The sequence below is a fragment of the Chinchilla lanigera genome, unplaced genomic scaffold (assembly GCF_000276665.1).
Source record: "Chinchilla lanigera isolate Chin_1 unplaced genomic scaffold, ChiLan1.0 scaffold00067, whole genome shotgun sequence".
Taxonomy (NCBI): domain Eukaryota; kingdom Metazoa; phylum Chordata; class Mammalia; order Rodentia; family Chinchillidae; genus Chinchilla; species Chinchilla lanigera.
Window position 1 is genome coordinate 7881060 of NW_004955468.1, and position 14895 is coordinate 7895954.

Here is a 14895-nt window from a genome sequence, read left to right on the forward strand (position 1 = left end):
TGTAAATGAATGGACAATTTCCTTTTCTAAACATTTGAGAATAAGTTACAAATATAATTCCCATTTCTTCATAAATGTATTAGCATGAATTCCATAAAAATAAAGACATCTTTTATACAACCACAGTTCAGTGATCAAAATCATGAACTAACCACTGAGATAGTGCTATTGTCTAATCTACCAATGCTACTCAGATTTCCTCCTAAGTTGCTCTTTTGACACTGTGGGATGCTACATTCCATGGGCAACTTGGCTGATTACTTGGGAAAAGTCCCACCCATGAGTTCATCTCTCTACAAACCCATTAATTCACACAACCATTTGCCATGTGCCAAGGACTCTGCTGGGGCTGAGACCAGAATCCACAATTGAACTGATTTTATCCAAGTGCCATGAAGAAAAACACCTTGCTTTCCCCTTCTTTCCCCCTACTGACTTTCTTTTGAGACTTTACTCTGGGTCACAACATAGTCTGAACAGCACATCAGTGGCTTGTTGATGCCATTGTGCTTCCCGGACCTGGTGACAGGAATGTTAAAGTCTGGTTGACCTAGCCAGAAGACACATGCATACCAAATGTAGGAGCTAAATCCAAGAAGTATTCAGGGACTGCTGTATGGCCATATGTTTAGGGTCCCTGTGTTTGGGACTTGCTAGGACAACCCTGCCATGGAGAGTGTGGTGAGCCTCAGCAGGAGAATCACAGACTTTTAGTGTTCTGGAGTACGGCTGTGCCTTCTACTGCTGAGACCTGTTCACATTAGCAGAGGGGTGGGAGTTGAGACAGTGTCTTACTATGTAGTTCAAGCTGGTCTCAAATTCACTGTAGCTCAGGGTGACTTTGAACTTATGGCAATTCTCCTGTCTCAGCTTTTGAAGTGCAGAGATTACAGGTGTGTATCACTTTGCCTGGCAGACCTGTCCACACTTTGAAACCGGCTCCTGTGTGTGATGGATCCTGGTAGACTTACTGCCCATTCATAGGACAGCAAGTGACTATGCTACTGGAACTGACTGTGAGGAACTGGGATTTATCAGACACAGCAAGTTAGAGATTGGGAAGGCACATCCACTATAGGGTGAGAATGACACATTTGGTGGATCAAAGACTTATGGGGAAAGACATTAACTATGAAACTACTAGAAAAAAACATAAGGGAAACACTTCAAGACATTGGTGTGGGAAAAATTTTTATTGATATGAATCCAAAAGCACACACAACAAAAGAAAAATCTGACAAATAGGGCTATGTGAAACTAAAATGTTCCTTCGCAGCAGATAAGAGGAAATGTATAAAACAGGAAAAAGTACTTGTAAACTGTATATGGGATTAACATCTGGAATATATAAGGCATTCAACAATAAAAGGAACAAATAATCCAATTAAAAATACATAAGTGACTTGAACAGACATTTCCCCAAAGAAGATAGACAAATGGCCAGAAAGTACATGCAAATATGCTCAATATCACTAATCATCAAGAAAATACACATCAAAACCACAGTGAGTTATCAACTCACCCCAGTCAGAATGGCCATTGGCAAAAAGAAAAAACAACAACAGAACAAAACAAAAAAGCAAATGCTGGTGAGGGTACTCAGAGGGGAAAACTCATGAATGCTGTTGGTGAGAACATAAATTAGTAAAATCATGATGGAAAACAGTATGGAGACATCTCAAAAAACTGAAAATAGAATTATCATGTCACCCAGAAGTGCCACTACTGGGTACACATGTAAAGGCAAGAAAATCAAAGATCTATGGTGTGTGTGTATGTGTGTGTGTGTGTGTGTGTGTGTGTGTGTGTTATGGTACTATTCAAGCTAGCTAAGTTATTGAGTCAATTTAGGTCTCCATGGATGATGAATGGATAGAAAAATGTAGTGTACAGGCAAAATAAAGTACTATTTATTTATCTGTGGAAAAGGAAACCCTGTCACATGTGACAATAGGGATGAGCCTGGAGAACTTTATGCTAAGTGAAATAAACCAGGCTTATACAAACAAATAACAGAAGTTCTCATTTGTATGCAGAGTCCAAACAGGTTGGCCACAGACACTGAGTAAAATAGTAGTCAACAGAGGCTGGGAAGGGTGGATGGAAGAAGGGAGGGAGACAGCCAAATTCATTAGCGGATGTAAGGGAGTGATCAGCTAAGAGGAATAACTTCTCATGTTCTCTAGCACCACAGAGTAACTACGGTGGACAAAAATTGATTTTATATTTCAAAATAGCCAGAAGAGAGGATTTATGTTGTTTCCAACACAAAGAAATGCTAAATGTCTTAAGTGATGGATTTGCCAATTACCTGCTTTGATCATGACACACTGTACGCATAGAATGAAAATTGTACCATGATCCATGAATAGGCACAGCTACCATGTGTCAGCATAAAAAATAAAACAATTTTTAATGATGCATTTGGGATCTGGCCCAAGGACGTCCAAAGGGAGCATCTAGGTCAGAGAACGGGTGGCCTAGACCCCCATGTCATCTGCTTTCTGTGACACTCCTCTTCAAGATGACATGTGTCCTTGTGGGCATGTGACAGAGGAGGCGCATCCCTCAGACAGCTGACAAAGAAAGAACACACCTATAATCCCAGCACTGAGGAGGTTGAGGCAGGATGATCACCATGAATCCAAAGCCAACCAGAGATACATAGTGAGTTTGGCCAGCCTGAACTACGTGGCAAGAACCTGTCTCAAAAAACCAAATAAACAACTACAAAAAACCTCCCCAAAAACAGAATAAATAAGAGGAAAAATTAGTATAAAAACTCCATGATGAGCAAAATCTCAAAATCTCAAATCAGGATAGGACCAGCATCAGCGATATGTAAGCCATATTGAAACCTGAGACAAAAGGAAAAGCCGATATACTGACTTATGGAAACGGACATCATGCGCCCTTCTCCAGCTTCCGTGAAGGGCACCACCTCATGCTTCTGCAGAGGAGGCACTCAGCACCTCCTGGATGGGCAGGTGATTCATCTTGGGGACAGCAGGAAGCATCATCCGCCCTAGGTTTGGGCATTATGGAGTTCCATGTGCCTAGCAATGATCTGGCTTGCATATGCCCAACATCGTGAGTTCTTGCTTGTTAAGGAGGATCCAGCTCCTGACACTACTGGTTGCCTACCTTCCAACAGCATAGACTAACACTGCGCCTTTAGAATGCACTATTTCTTAAGGAGACCAGGGAGCCACTGGCAGGAAGGTAATTTTTTTTTTTTTTTTATGTCAAATGGGGGTAGAGGCCAGGCACTGATTGAGAGATCACACTGTCTCCAGAGTAAAGAAAGGGGCAGTTTCAAAGGACTAGGCTAGGGTCTGATAATTTTCCACTGGTCGTGAATGTGACTAGGTTTGTTTGTTTTGTTTTGTGTGAGGTGGGGTCTCACTATGTAGTTCAGGCTGGTCTTGAACTCACTATGTAGCCCAGGTTGGCCTCCAACTTGTGGCAATCCTCCTGCCTCAGCCTTCAGAGTTTTGGGATTACAGGCATCTCCACATGTGACTTGTGGCTGTGTGTGTGTGTGTGTGTGTGTGTGTATGTTGGAGATGGGTCCTAGGGCTTTCTGTGCACTAAGCAAGCAGCTCTGCACAGAACTATATCCATAGACCTTGATAATTTTTATTTTATGACGAAATCAAACTAGATTGCCCAGTCTGGTCCTAAACTGCCACCCTCCTGGTTCAGCCTCTGGAAGAGTTGAGATTACGAATATGTGTCAACATGTTCAGCATGTTCTTTTGTTTTGTTTTGCTTTGTTTTGTTTTTGAGACAGGGTCTTACTATGTAGTTCAGGCTGGCCTTGAGCTCCAGGAGGTTAATTATATCAGACTTGCTTTACCACAGATAAGACAGTGTTTAATCCTTAGAACTGACACTTACTCTAGATACAGATTTTTCTTTCTTGCCATCAGGACCTACTCTGGCATCAGCATCTGAGAGCTTCCAGCCATCTGCTTTGGTGGCAAAAGATCTGAAGAATTTTCCTCAACCACAGGATCTGTCCTATAGCAAGGGAGTCTCATCTACAAGCAAATGACCTAACAGAGCCTCCACGGGTCCTGGTCCACGGCTGTGCTAAGTGGAAGGGACAGCGGCCTGCATTACTGGGACGCTACTGAAACTACAGTGGATACACTACACCAGCAACAGATACGTGACCCTGTGTCCCCCACAGCTGAAATGAGAAATTCACACTTCCCATTCCCACAGCTTTGGGCAGGCACCGGCAAAGTAGATGTCTTTGTTCTTGCTGAGAGTGAAAGATGTGGACGAAAGCTCTCTGTTAGAAGATATCACAAACTCCATTGCTTGAAAGTCCAAATATCATCTGGTCACCTTGGGCCTCTCCTGTCTGAGGGCCAAAGGCAAGAAAAGGGAAAAAGGAAAAAGAGAAAAAAAGGAAAAGGAGGAGGAGGAAGAAGAAGAGAGGAGATTAAGACAAATTGATTTCTACATGCAAAAGAATGAAGTGTTCCCAACATTGCATGCTTGACAAAAAGTAATGCAAAATGAATCCAAGACCTGAGCATAAGACTGAAAGCCATCAAACTCTTAAGAAAAAACATAGGTAATGGAGCTGGGGATTTAGCTCAGCAGCACAGCGCCTGCCTGGCAAGCGCAACGTCATGAGTTCAATTCCCGGTACCGGAGAAAAACCAAAAAGAAAAAACATAGGTAAATGTTTATGACCTTAGCTTTGGCAATATATTCATATGTGTCACATCATAAGTGTGAGTAATAGCAGTTAAACTTTGTTGAAATTAAAAACTTTTGTGCACCAAGGGACATTATTAAAAAGATAAAAAAGAGGAATAGGAGTAAATATTTATAAGTCATATCTGATAAGGGTTTAATATCTAGACTATATAAAGAACACATAGAACTTAACAAAAAGACAAACAATGCAGTTAATGAGCAAAGGACTTGAATAGTTAAGTTTCCAAGGAGACTGTGTAATGGCCACATGAGAGGATTTTCAACATTATTAATTAGGAAAGTGCAAATCAAAACCAAAATGAGGTGTCACTTATACTGATTCCAATACCTAACATTAAAAAAAGAGAATAAAACAAAAAAATACGTGTGGTGAGAAGCTGAAATATTTGGTGGGAATGTAAAATGATGTAGTCACTATGGGAAACAGGATGGGAGTTTTTTTTGTTTGTTTGTTTGTTTTTTTGTCTTTTTGAGACAGGGTCTCTCTGTGCAGTTCAGGCTGGCCTTGAGCTCACTTTGTAGCCCAGGCTGGTCTTGAACTTGCAAGGATCCTCTTGCCTCAGCCTTCCAAGTGCTGGGATTATAAGAATGCGCCACCACGCCCAGCAGGATGGGAGTTTTTTTAAAAAAAACTGAAAAATAGAATTACCCTACAATGCAACAATTCTGCTTATGGGTACTTACACAAAAGAATTGAAAGCAGGGACTCTAACACATCCTTGCATGCTGATGTTCATTGCAGCATTATGCACAATACTGAAAAGATGGAAACAACCCAAGTACCTATCAACAGAAGAATGAATACAATGGAACATTATTCAGCCATAAAAAAGAATGATATTTTAATACATGGTACCATGTGGATGAACTGTGAAAGCATTTTATGCATTGTGAAATGAAGCAATTACAAAAGAATAAATATATGGTTCTGCTTATATGAAATATCTAGAATAGGTAAATTCATAGAGGCAGAAATTAGATTAGCAGATATTAAGGGCTGGGGGTGGGAAATTGTTGCTTCCTAGTTGCAAAGTTTCTGCTTGAAGTAATGGAAAGGTTTTGGAAGTAGGTAGTGGGGATTGTTGCACAGTAGTATTCATGCAAATAATACAACAGGATTTAGCACTTACGATGATTAAAACAGAGGTTTTTTTGTTATGTATATTTTTGCTATGAAAAAGAAGGTAGTGATCACAGTGGCAGGAGATGGTCATCCTGATTATCATGAAGAAATAGGACTCTGAGGGAGGGAGGGAGTAAGCCTTAAAACTCAGGGCCCTCACTGGGTTGTTTCGTAGTGGGTTCTTGCCGTGCAATCAAGATAAAGCAGCAACTTCAGCAGCCAGCGACCAGCAAAGACCAAGTAGCGAAGGACTCAGCAACCTCAAGGATGAAGGTGTGGCCCTCATCTAGCACAGAACCTAAATAAGCCAACGCGCTGGCTAAGAGGGAGGGAAATCTGGAATGACTGGTGATGGCGGGTTTATTGGCTTTGAAGTACTACAATGAAATGCCTGAAGCAGGTAACTTAATAAAGACAGAAGATTTACTTGGCTCACAGTTTCAAAGGTTTGAAGTCTAAGGCCAGGCAGCTCCATTGATCTGGGCTCTGCTGAGGTTGGAGAGAGCGTGTACTGTGGCAGGAGGTAACTAAGAACAAGTGATGATCACATATCGAACAGGACTTCTCTCGTGAGAGCCACCAAAGGGATCACTGGAGAAACACTTCATGCTCCAGTGACCTAACCTACAATGGTCCCACTGCCTCCCACGCTGCCACCCTGGGAATCAAATCTCAAAGAACAATGGACCCTCAGAGGACATTCAAACCACACCTGAGACTTAGGAGAGGGACTTGATGAATGCCAGTTATGGCTTCAGCATTTCAGCTGACCTCCCTCTTGAAGACTTGGGGGCTGATCGGATGAAATGAGGGCGTGTATGGTTATGAGTGGCCCAAGGGCTCGGCTGTAAGAGGGGTCCATGCACTGCTGACATCTTGCTGGTATCCGCTGATCACAGCTGTAGCTGTGGTGAACATCTCATGCAACTTCCACTTGCCCTGCCCCCACTCGACACCCTGCCCTGAGCACACGTTCGCTTTGACCCCAGAGTTCCCCAAAGGCAGTGGCATAGGATGGCAGAAAGGGCCCGTTCCGCAAGCACACGTGTACAGACTGGCAGTTCAGGTGACACACGCTCCCTGGAGGCCCTCAGCCAATGGGACATAGGCAGGAAATTCTGAAAAGACTGCAACATACTTCTCCAAAGACCCCACCAGACTGAGCCCTGGTTGCCTACAGCAGTAATCAGCCTTGATAATTCATCCTCGTATTATCCCTCCCCTCTTTCTGTTCTCTGCTTCCTCATCCCTCCTTTCTGGGAGTGCCTCTGAATTCCAACTTTCTTCAGAGAAGGGCTGTTCAACATGAGTGGGATTTAGTGTCAGGCTAAATAGGACAGGAACACAAAGTGCATAAGAGATAAACACACACACACGCACACATACACACACACACGCACACATACACAGATATAAATAGCATACACTCTGTAGACCTGAGTTCTGCAACTTTAGCCAGGCTTTACATTTCATATAATCATGGTTGCATATATTTTCCAAGTTGAGCATATCTAGAACAATTTCATCACAGCAAATATGGAGAAAGCACAAGCCACTTTTGATGCACAATTCTCACAGAGTGTGACATGTACATGTGTTAGATCAAAATCAGGAGGGCAGCATCTTGCACTCTCTGGGGCACCTCCGGTTCCTGGATTTCCTGATCTACAGCACCCTCTAGTGTTATTTTTAGTTCATGTCCTGAGCTCCGAGGTGAAGCCTAAATTCTCCTTGGCAAAAACTATGGTCAACAGAAATTTGTGACAAGCTGTTTCTTCTGCTGTTATTTTGTTTTTCATTTGTTTGTTTTCCTAGGGAGAGGTCACCAGGCGGTTCCCTCTGGAATCTCAGGAGGATAGATCCGTGGCACTGTTTTTTTTTCTCTACCTCTTCATAATTGCAGTTTTTCGTTTTTCAAAATTCCATTGGGCATTATGTTTGATGTTTTATGAGCACTCTATGTGGTATAGAAGGCACCAAGCTGCTGCATGAGGTTTCAAATGCAAATGCTCCCCCTTCGCACGGAGAAACAATGAAGGCGGGTATCAGACCATTGTCCAAACAGAGAAGCGGCCGCCTGGTGCGTGCAGGGAACACAGATGCCACCGTTCACCTCCATCCTGCACCAGAATTCGTCATCCTGTCTGGCACAGCAGCGGATATGGGGAGCATCTGCTCTCTTTATAGTTCGCCCCGCAATCGACTGCAGTGCATCTGTGCAGGTGATACGAACTGTCCTAAGCGTCTTCTAAAATGAAAAGACACCTTTGCCTTAATCAGGGTTTAAAGCTTTAAATTCACTTGGCTTAAAGGCTTTAGCACACTCTGTAGGGGCTTATTCTATGCTTTGGGTAATTCGTATGCATGAGAAGTCATCCTCATTTTTGGTGCAGTTCTGAAAGGAAGTATTAAGGGCGAGAATTTGATTTTAAGTGATGGGAAGAAAAAAAAAGGTGTGAAGTCAGCTCCAGACTCTGCAGAGGATGAAAGAAGATGTTATATTTCTGTCTGAGACGTTGCAAATCACTCTAGCATGGCCCCTGAAGTTCTCCCTCCATCCACCTGTCCGCAGAGTGGCTAGGGTTTGCTTTATGGTGTCACCTCTCTGCGGAAGACTTAGGAGGACAGACAGTCTCAGAAAGCCCCTGAAGTCACTGGTGTGTGGGACCGCAAATTGTTGTGCAATGTGATGGCACACAGTACTCCAAAACATCTTGAAGGAAACTTAAGGTTCTTTTTCTCAAGATGATTTTGTCTTTGCTTTAACCAGCAGTCTTATGGGTATGAATGTATACTTCTGGGTCACTAGGATGAAAAATACCATTAAAAAGCAAAAAAAAAGCAAAAAAATTATACTAGAATGCTGCACCTTCTAAAGGGGAAGGGGTCGCTGCATAAATCATTATAGGAGTAGAGTGAGCCATTTGGGAAGGGCACAAGTCTAAAAATTTGACCACACTGAAAGTAAGGCATTAGTTCAGAATTTGGGCTCCAGTCCCGGAGTAGATGGATCTTCCTGACACTGGGTATAGATAGGGGAATCCAGGAGGAGCACAGGTGGGAGATGGAGCCTGGTCCATTGAGAAGAGATTATGGAGAAGCCCAGTGAGATAGTGAAAGTATGGCTGGGTCCAAGTGTTACTTTCAAGAACCAGGATGTCACAATATCTCTTTTCAGGCTGCTTGAGGGTCATGCTGTGACACCTAATCTTCTCTGGCCACTGCAGGTGAAAGTGTTGCGGTCTGTGCCACTTACTATTTTGTGTTAGTGTTATGGTTTAGATCTAAACTGTCCCTAAAGTATCATGTTCAGAGGTGAGGCCTGGTTGGAGGGACAGGTCCCTGGAAGTGTGACCTAAAGAGTATATTCTTTTTTTTTTTTTTTTTTGGTTTTTCTCCAGTACCGGGAACCAAACTCACGACCTTGTGCTTGCCAGGCAGGCGCTTTGCCGCTGAGCTAAATCCCCAGCCCCCCTAAAGAGTATATTCTTGAGCCTGGGTCCCCTTTTCCCGCTCCGTTTCCTTGCCACCATGCAGCGAACGGCTTTCCACTTCTGTGCTGTTCTGCCAGGCCCTTCTACTTTGCAGCCAGCTGACCACGGACTGAACCCACTGAAACCATGATGCAAGGTAAACCTCACCTCCTTTAAGTTTCAGGGTTCCAGTGCTTTTTTTCCGGTGACAGGAAGGTGACTAGCACAGTTAGAGATTCCTTGGGAAAATTCCTACGAAGACCTGGAGTTCCCCATGCATTCATGCCAGACACACTAAGCCCAGGGATTATGGAAGCTGAGAGGAAAGTCGAGGACAAGAACCAGGAAGAGTCAGGCTTCATGGTAAAGAAAGAGCTGTCACTCCCTGTGACGCTCAGTGATCTTTACAGGCTGTGGGCCAGTGCACCTCTGTAAGAGGATTAAAGGCTGAGTCATGCTTTCATGATTCATGCTGAGTGCTGTCCAGTAAATCTGGAAGACTTGGAGACATCAGCAAGGCTGATAAATATTAAATAATAACAATAATCATAATTATTTGAAGTACTGGGATTGAACACAGGGCCTTTGGACTGAGCTACATACTCAGCCCTTTTTAATTTTTTATTTCAAGGCAGGGTTTTTTTTTTCCTGGTACTGGGAATCGAACTCATGACCTCGTGCTTGCGAGGCAGGCTGCTGTGCCACTGAGCTAAATCCCCAGCCCCCAAGGCAGGGTCTTGCTACATCTTTAAGTTGTCCAGCCTGGGCTTGAATCTCAATCCCCTTGCCCCAGGCCCCAGAGTGCTGGAATTACAGGTATGCACCACCAAGCCCAGCTCAGTAATAATTATTATTAATGATAGTAATTAGTGATACCAACAATCACACTGGTCAAGTTTCTAGGCTCCAGAGATGCAGGGGTAGCTAAAACATCACAAGTTCCTGGCTTCTGGGGTGTACTTTCTGGAAAGCAAAGCACTATACAAATGCAGGGTGTTCCATGAAGGTGTGATAATACGAGAGATTCATCCCATCCTGTCTGTCCCACGCTTAGTATGCAGGAAATCTAAAGAGCCTGGGCCATTTCAGAAGTCCAGTTTGGAGGGGACAAGGTGTACAGACCCCAGCTACAGCACCGCCTCACTGCCCCAAGGTGACTGCATTGCCCACGGCACCTTCTGTAACATTATGGCCCTGATTGCTATTTGTCTGCTTGTGTTTTCTTCATCTGGAACATAATGGACATGGGAAGGGCACCTGATCTCTCTCGGATACCATTCTATTCTCTAGAAGAATTGACACTGAGAGGACCCTGTGTCTGTTAAAGATAGGTGACCATTTTGATTTGCATTGACTACAAAGACATATAAGAAATGACGACTTAGGGGCCTGGGGGTGTAGCTCAGTGGTACAACATGTGCTTAGCTTGTGCAAGGCACTGGGCAGAAAATTTTAAAACTGATGACTTTAGCTGTATAATATTCTCCAAAGGTCCTACCTCCCCAGAAAAGAAAGAACAACCAGAACCTACCAAATAATATTAATGATAATCACTGTGATAACCAGTCCCAAGGTGACCCCCAGCCCCCTGATGACCCATACCTTTTACTTTTCATGCTTTTGGGTAGCACTTCCTACCCCCACACTGGCAAAGACTGGGCTCTGTAAACACTGGGATGTTGGAGTGATAGCTGTAGCTCTCAAAGCTAGATCATAAAGCTATAGTTGCTTCTCTTTTGGCTTCTTGGATCATTCTCTCTAGAAGAAGCCAGCTCTTTAGTCCTGAGAAAGCCGAAGTAGCCCTGCGGAGAGGCCAGCCAGCGGGCGGGGAAACTGAGGTCTCATTGCAGGACCAACCTGCAGCCATCTGAGTGAGCCATCTTCAAGGTGCACACCACCCTGCCAGTGCCTGTAGCCTCAAGAGAGCCCAAGCTGGACCTGCCCTGTGGAAGTCTTCCCCGTTCCTGACCCAGGGAAGCTACGGGACACAACACATGTTTATTATCTTAAACTGCTAAGTTTTGAAGCTGCTTTGCAGCAATAAATAACAAATACAGGGATGCTGGTGGTGTTCCTTAATGCCAACTACTGACATCTGCTCAGTTTCATATAAAGTTAAGAAAAGTGAATTTTAGAAAATATTCTTTTTGAGCTCAGCATGGTGGCATATGTGTGTAATCCCAGCACTTCGAAAGGTTAAGCCAGGAGGATGGTAAATTTGAGTCCAGCTTGGGCAATTTAGCGGCTTTGCGAGAGAGTGTCTCAAAATAAAATATAAAAAGGGGCCTAGGGACCAGGGATATAGCTCAGGGGCCAGCTGCCTGGCAAGCACCAAGTCCTGAGTTTGATTCCAAGGACCAAAAAAGCGGGGGAAGCTGGGAATGTAGCTCACTGGGAAGGCTCTGGGTTTAATCCCCAGTATTATAAACAAACAAACAAATAAGTAAATACTTCTAAAATTACCCTTTTAAGGCAATCCATTCGGGACCTCTCCTGTCTCTCAGGAGCTGTTCCTAAAAATTACCCTTTAAAAGTTGCAACGTGAAACTTAAGTAACAATATGCCGGGTTTGCAAGAACGATGTAAAGAGAAGCCCCTTCCAGCTACACTGTTGCCCTGGAGTCCCTCCCACGTGGAACTCCGCCGCTCCTGCTGCAAGGAAAGCAGCCTGCAGAAGAGTGGAAGTTCGAGCTCAGTCTCGTGGCCCCATAAAGTCGACAGAAGAGGAGCTGGTGTGCTCCCGCTACCCGCTGTGCATCCTGCCCTGGGTGAATTATCTCAGTAATAAAGGACAGGAAGGCTTCATTTTGCGTAAATAAAACAAAAACTCGGGGCCCTAATTCATCCGTTTTATTGAAATGGCATGCAAATGACTCGATGAAACTTAGCAGAAAACAGCTTGTTGCGAACAACGGGCATTGTTTGGGAGCGCGGTTCACATTCCTTTCAAATCCGCAAGCAGTATTTCCTCCGTGCTTAATTATTTCCCCGGAAAGGCTGAGCCCTTTGTCTGGCTTGCTTTGCATGCCCGAGAAGCAAGTGCGGTGCCCCCCCCCGCCCCCTTACCCCTGCACAGATGGGGCCCAGGGCCTTTGTTTTAGGGGTGGAGCAACAGGGTGTATAAATCCGGGCGCTGCCAGGCTCGCGTGGCGTCCTGGGCCCCCGGCGCGGGGTCCCCTGCCTTCCCCTCGCCCATTGTCTGCCGCATTTGGAAGCGGCTTTGCTCCATTGTGTGGGCGCTGTAATCTCTGAGGTTACTGCAGATACAGAGGAGCTTACTTGAGAGAGATCATTGGCCTCCCTGAGATCACTCTCTGCGAACCTCAGGCACCGGCGGAGCTGCCACTAAAGCACGGGCCTCGGGTTCCCGGAGCTGATCTCCAACAGAGCCCGAGCGCCAGCGAGCACCTCCTGCTCCGCCCCGAGCCCCGCAGGCCCCGCATGGGGACCCGCGCTGTTCCGGGTAGAAGCTCTTCAGGCAAAACCTGACAGCACCCGAAAAAGAGAATCCTGCGTGGGGATTTAGACGAAGAAGAGCGAGGGTTTAGGGCCTGGCACCTGCAGGAGCCTCAGCCTGGGGTAAAGCTCCCGTAGGAAACACTACTGAGGGTGCTGGGCCCCCACTTGGCATCCCTGAACTGCTGACCCACAGTAACTACCAAAGATGATCTATCGTCTCCACTCTGCCTTATTTAGGGCCTGAACACGGAGAGGAACCGAGCATCTTTTACTCCACGTCCTGCACAGGCTGAACGCGGATGGGAATTCTGGATGAGGCTCTGCGCTTGCGCAGCTGACACCTAGCAACAGGGCTGCAGGACAAACGGAGTCAGAAGTGTGCACCTGCAACGGAGCTGGAATTTGGAAAACAGCACAGCTGCAGGATGGTAATGGGATAGAATAGGGTGGAAGATGCCATCCCAGAGGCAGCCCCCCACCTCCCAATGAGACCAGCCTCCGAGGAACGACTTGCAAATTCTGTGTTGCTGGAGTCCGCTTCTGAAAGCTCCAGACTATGACAGAATGTTCTTCCTGCTGGAGGATTCCCTGAAATTTTCTCCTCTGATTTACTCCAAACTTACAGCGTGTGTGTGTGTGTGTGTGTGTGTGTGTGTGAGAGAGAGAGAGAGAGAGAGAGAGAGATCCCCTCTGGCCTCCTCGCTTTCTAAAGGCACCTGTAACCAATGCAAATCCACCACCCATAATGCTCTGCGAGGTCTCCTCTCAGGCCCTGCCACTGTAGGCGCTAGGGAAGAACAGAGGTGGAAAAGTCAAGAGGTCTGGAATTCTGCTCTGACATGGTTACTTTCAGGGTGAACACTACTTCCTCTATTTCCTGGACAGCCTAAATTTCATCCAAGAACTACGAAGCTCTGTCTAATCAAAACCTGTGATTGGAATGAGGGAGGATAGGGTGGACAGGGAGAGGAAATGTCTGTAATTCCTGCACTCAGGAGGCTGAGGCAGGAGGACCCGTGTGAGTTCGTGGGCAGTTTAGACTATATAGTCGTTCAAGGCCAGCCTGAACTACACAGTGAGACTCTGTCTCAAAACAATTCTATGATGGGAGAGCCTATGCTCTTCCCAGGAACTAGGACTGGCCCCTCCACCCATAGTTCCTGACTCTGCCTGTGAGCAAATTTCACCAGGGACATGGAAAATGATGGTTACAGGACGCAGGTTCTGACAGTGCTGCACTGCTGTGGGCAGATATTCTACAGTGTCCTTAAATCCTTCCATAGTGGATGAGGATGCCCATGATTTGAGGAGCTTCTTCCCCAGAAATGCTGCCTTCTTAGATGCAAAAACCGTTGCCATCTTTTTTTTTCTTTTTTTATTTTTTTGAGACAGGGTCTTACTATGCAGTTCAAACTGGCCTTGAGCTCACTTTGTAGCCTAGGCTGGTCTCAAACTCACAGCAATCCTCCTGCCTCAGCCTCCCGAGTGCTGAGATTACAGGCATGCACCACCACGCCCCCAGCTAAGGAGTTTTTTGTTTTTTGTTTTTTTGCGGCACCAGGATTGAACTCACGACCTTGCTCTTGCCAGGCAGGCACTTATGCCACTGAGCTATATCCCCAGCAACCGTTGCCATCTAAATCAGCAAACACATCGGAAGCCCAGCTCAGCCTCCCCCAGGTGGAGTGGGGGAGGGGCAGTTTTGGAGCCCTTGACTTAAGTAAGAAAATCCCCAGCTCTCACACTTCACCGAGCGGGGATACTGTCAGGGGCTATGGCCTCACCCGAATGCACCTTCTCTATTGGTGCTTTTGTAAACATTACTTATTCCTTTTCAAAACATTTTGTTTTTCAAAACGGGATTGAACCCAGGGCTTTTATACTAAGCTACATCCCCAGCCTGTTTTATTTTTATTTTTAACTTTGAGACAAGATATTGTTGTCACTAAAATACCCAGGCTGGGCTTGAACTTGTAGACTTCTTGCTTCAGAAACTTTCAGTTTCATTTAATATAAAGACTGTAGGGAGCTCTTCAGTAGTCATAAAAACTATACAGATATAGGGAACATTCAGGTGAATTTTTTTAAAAATTGTATGTACTA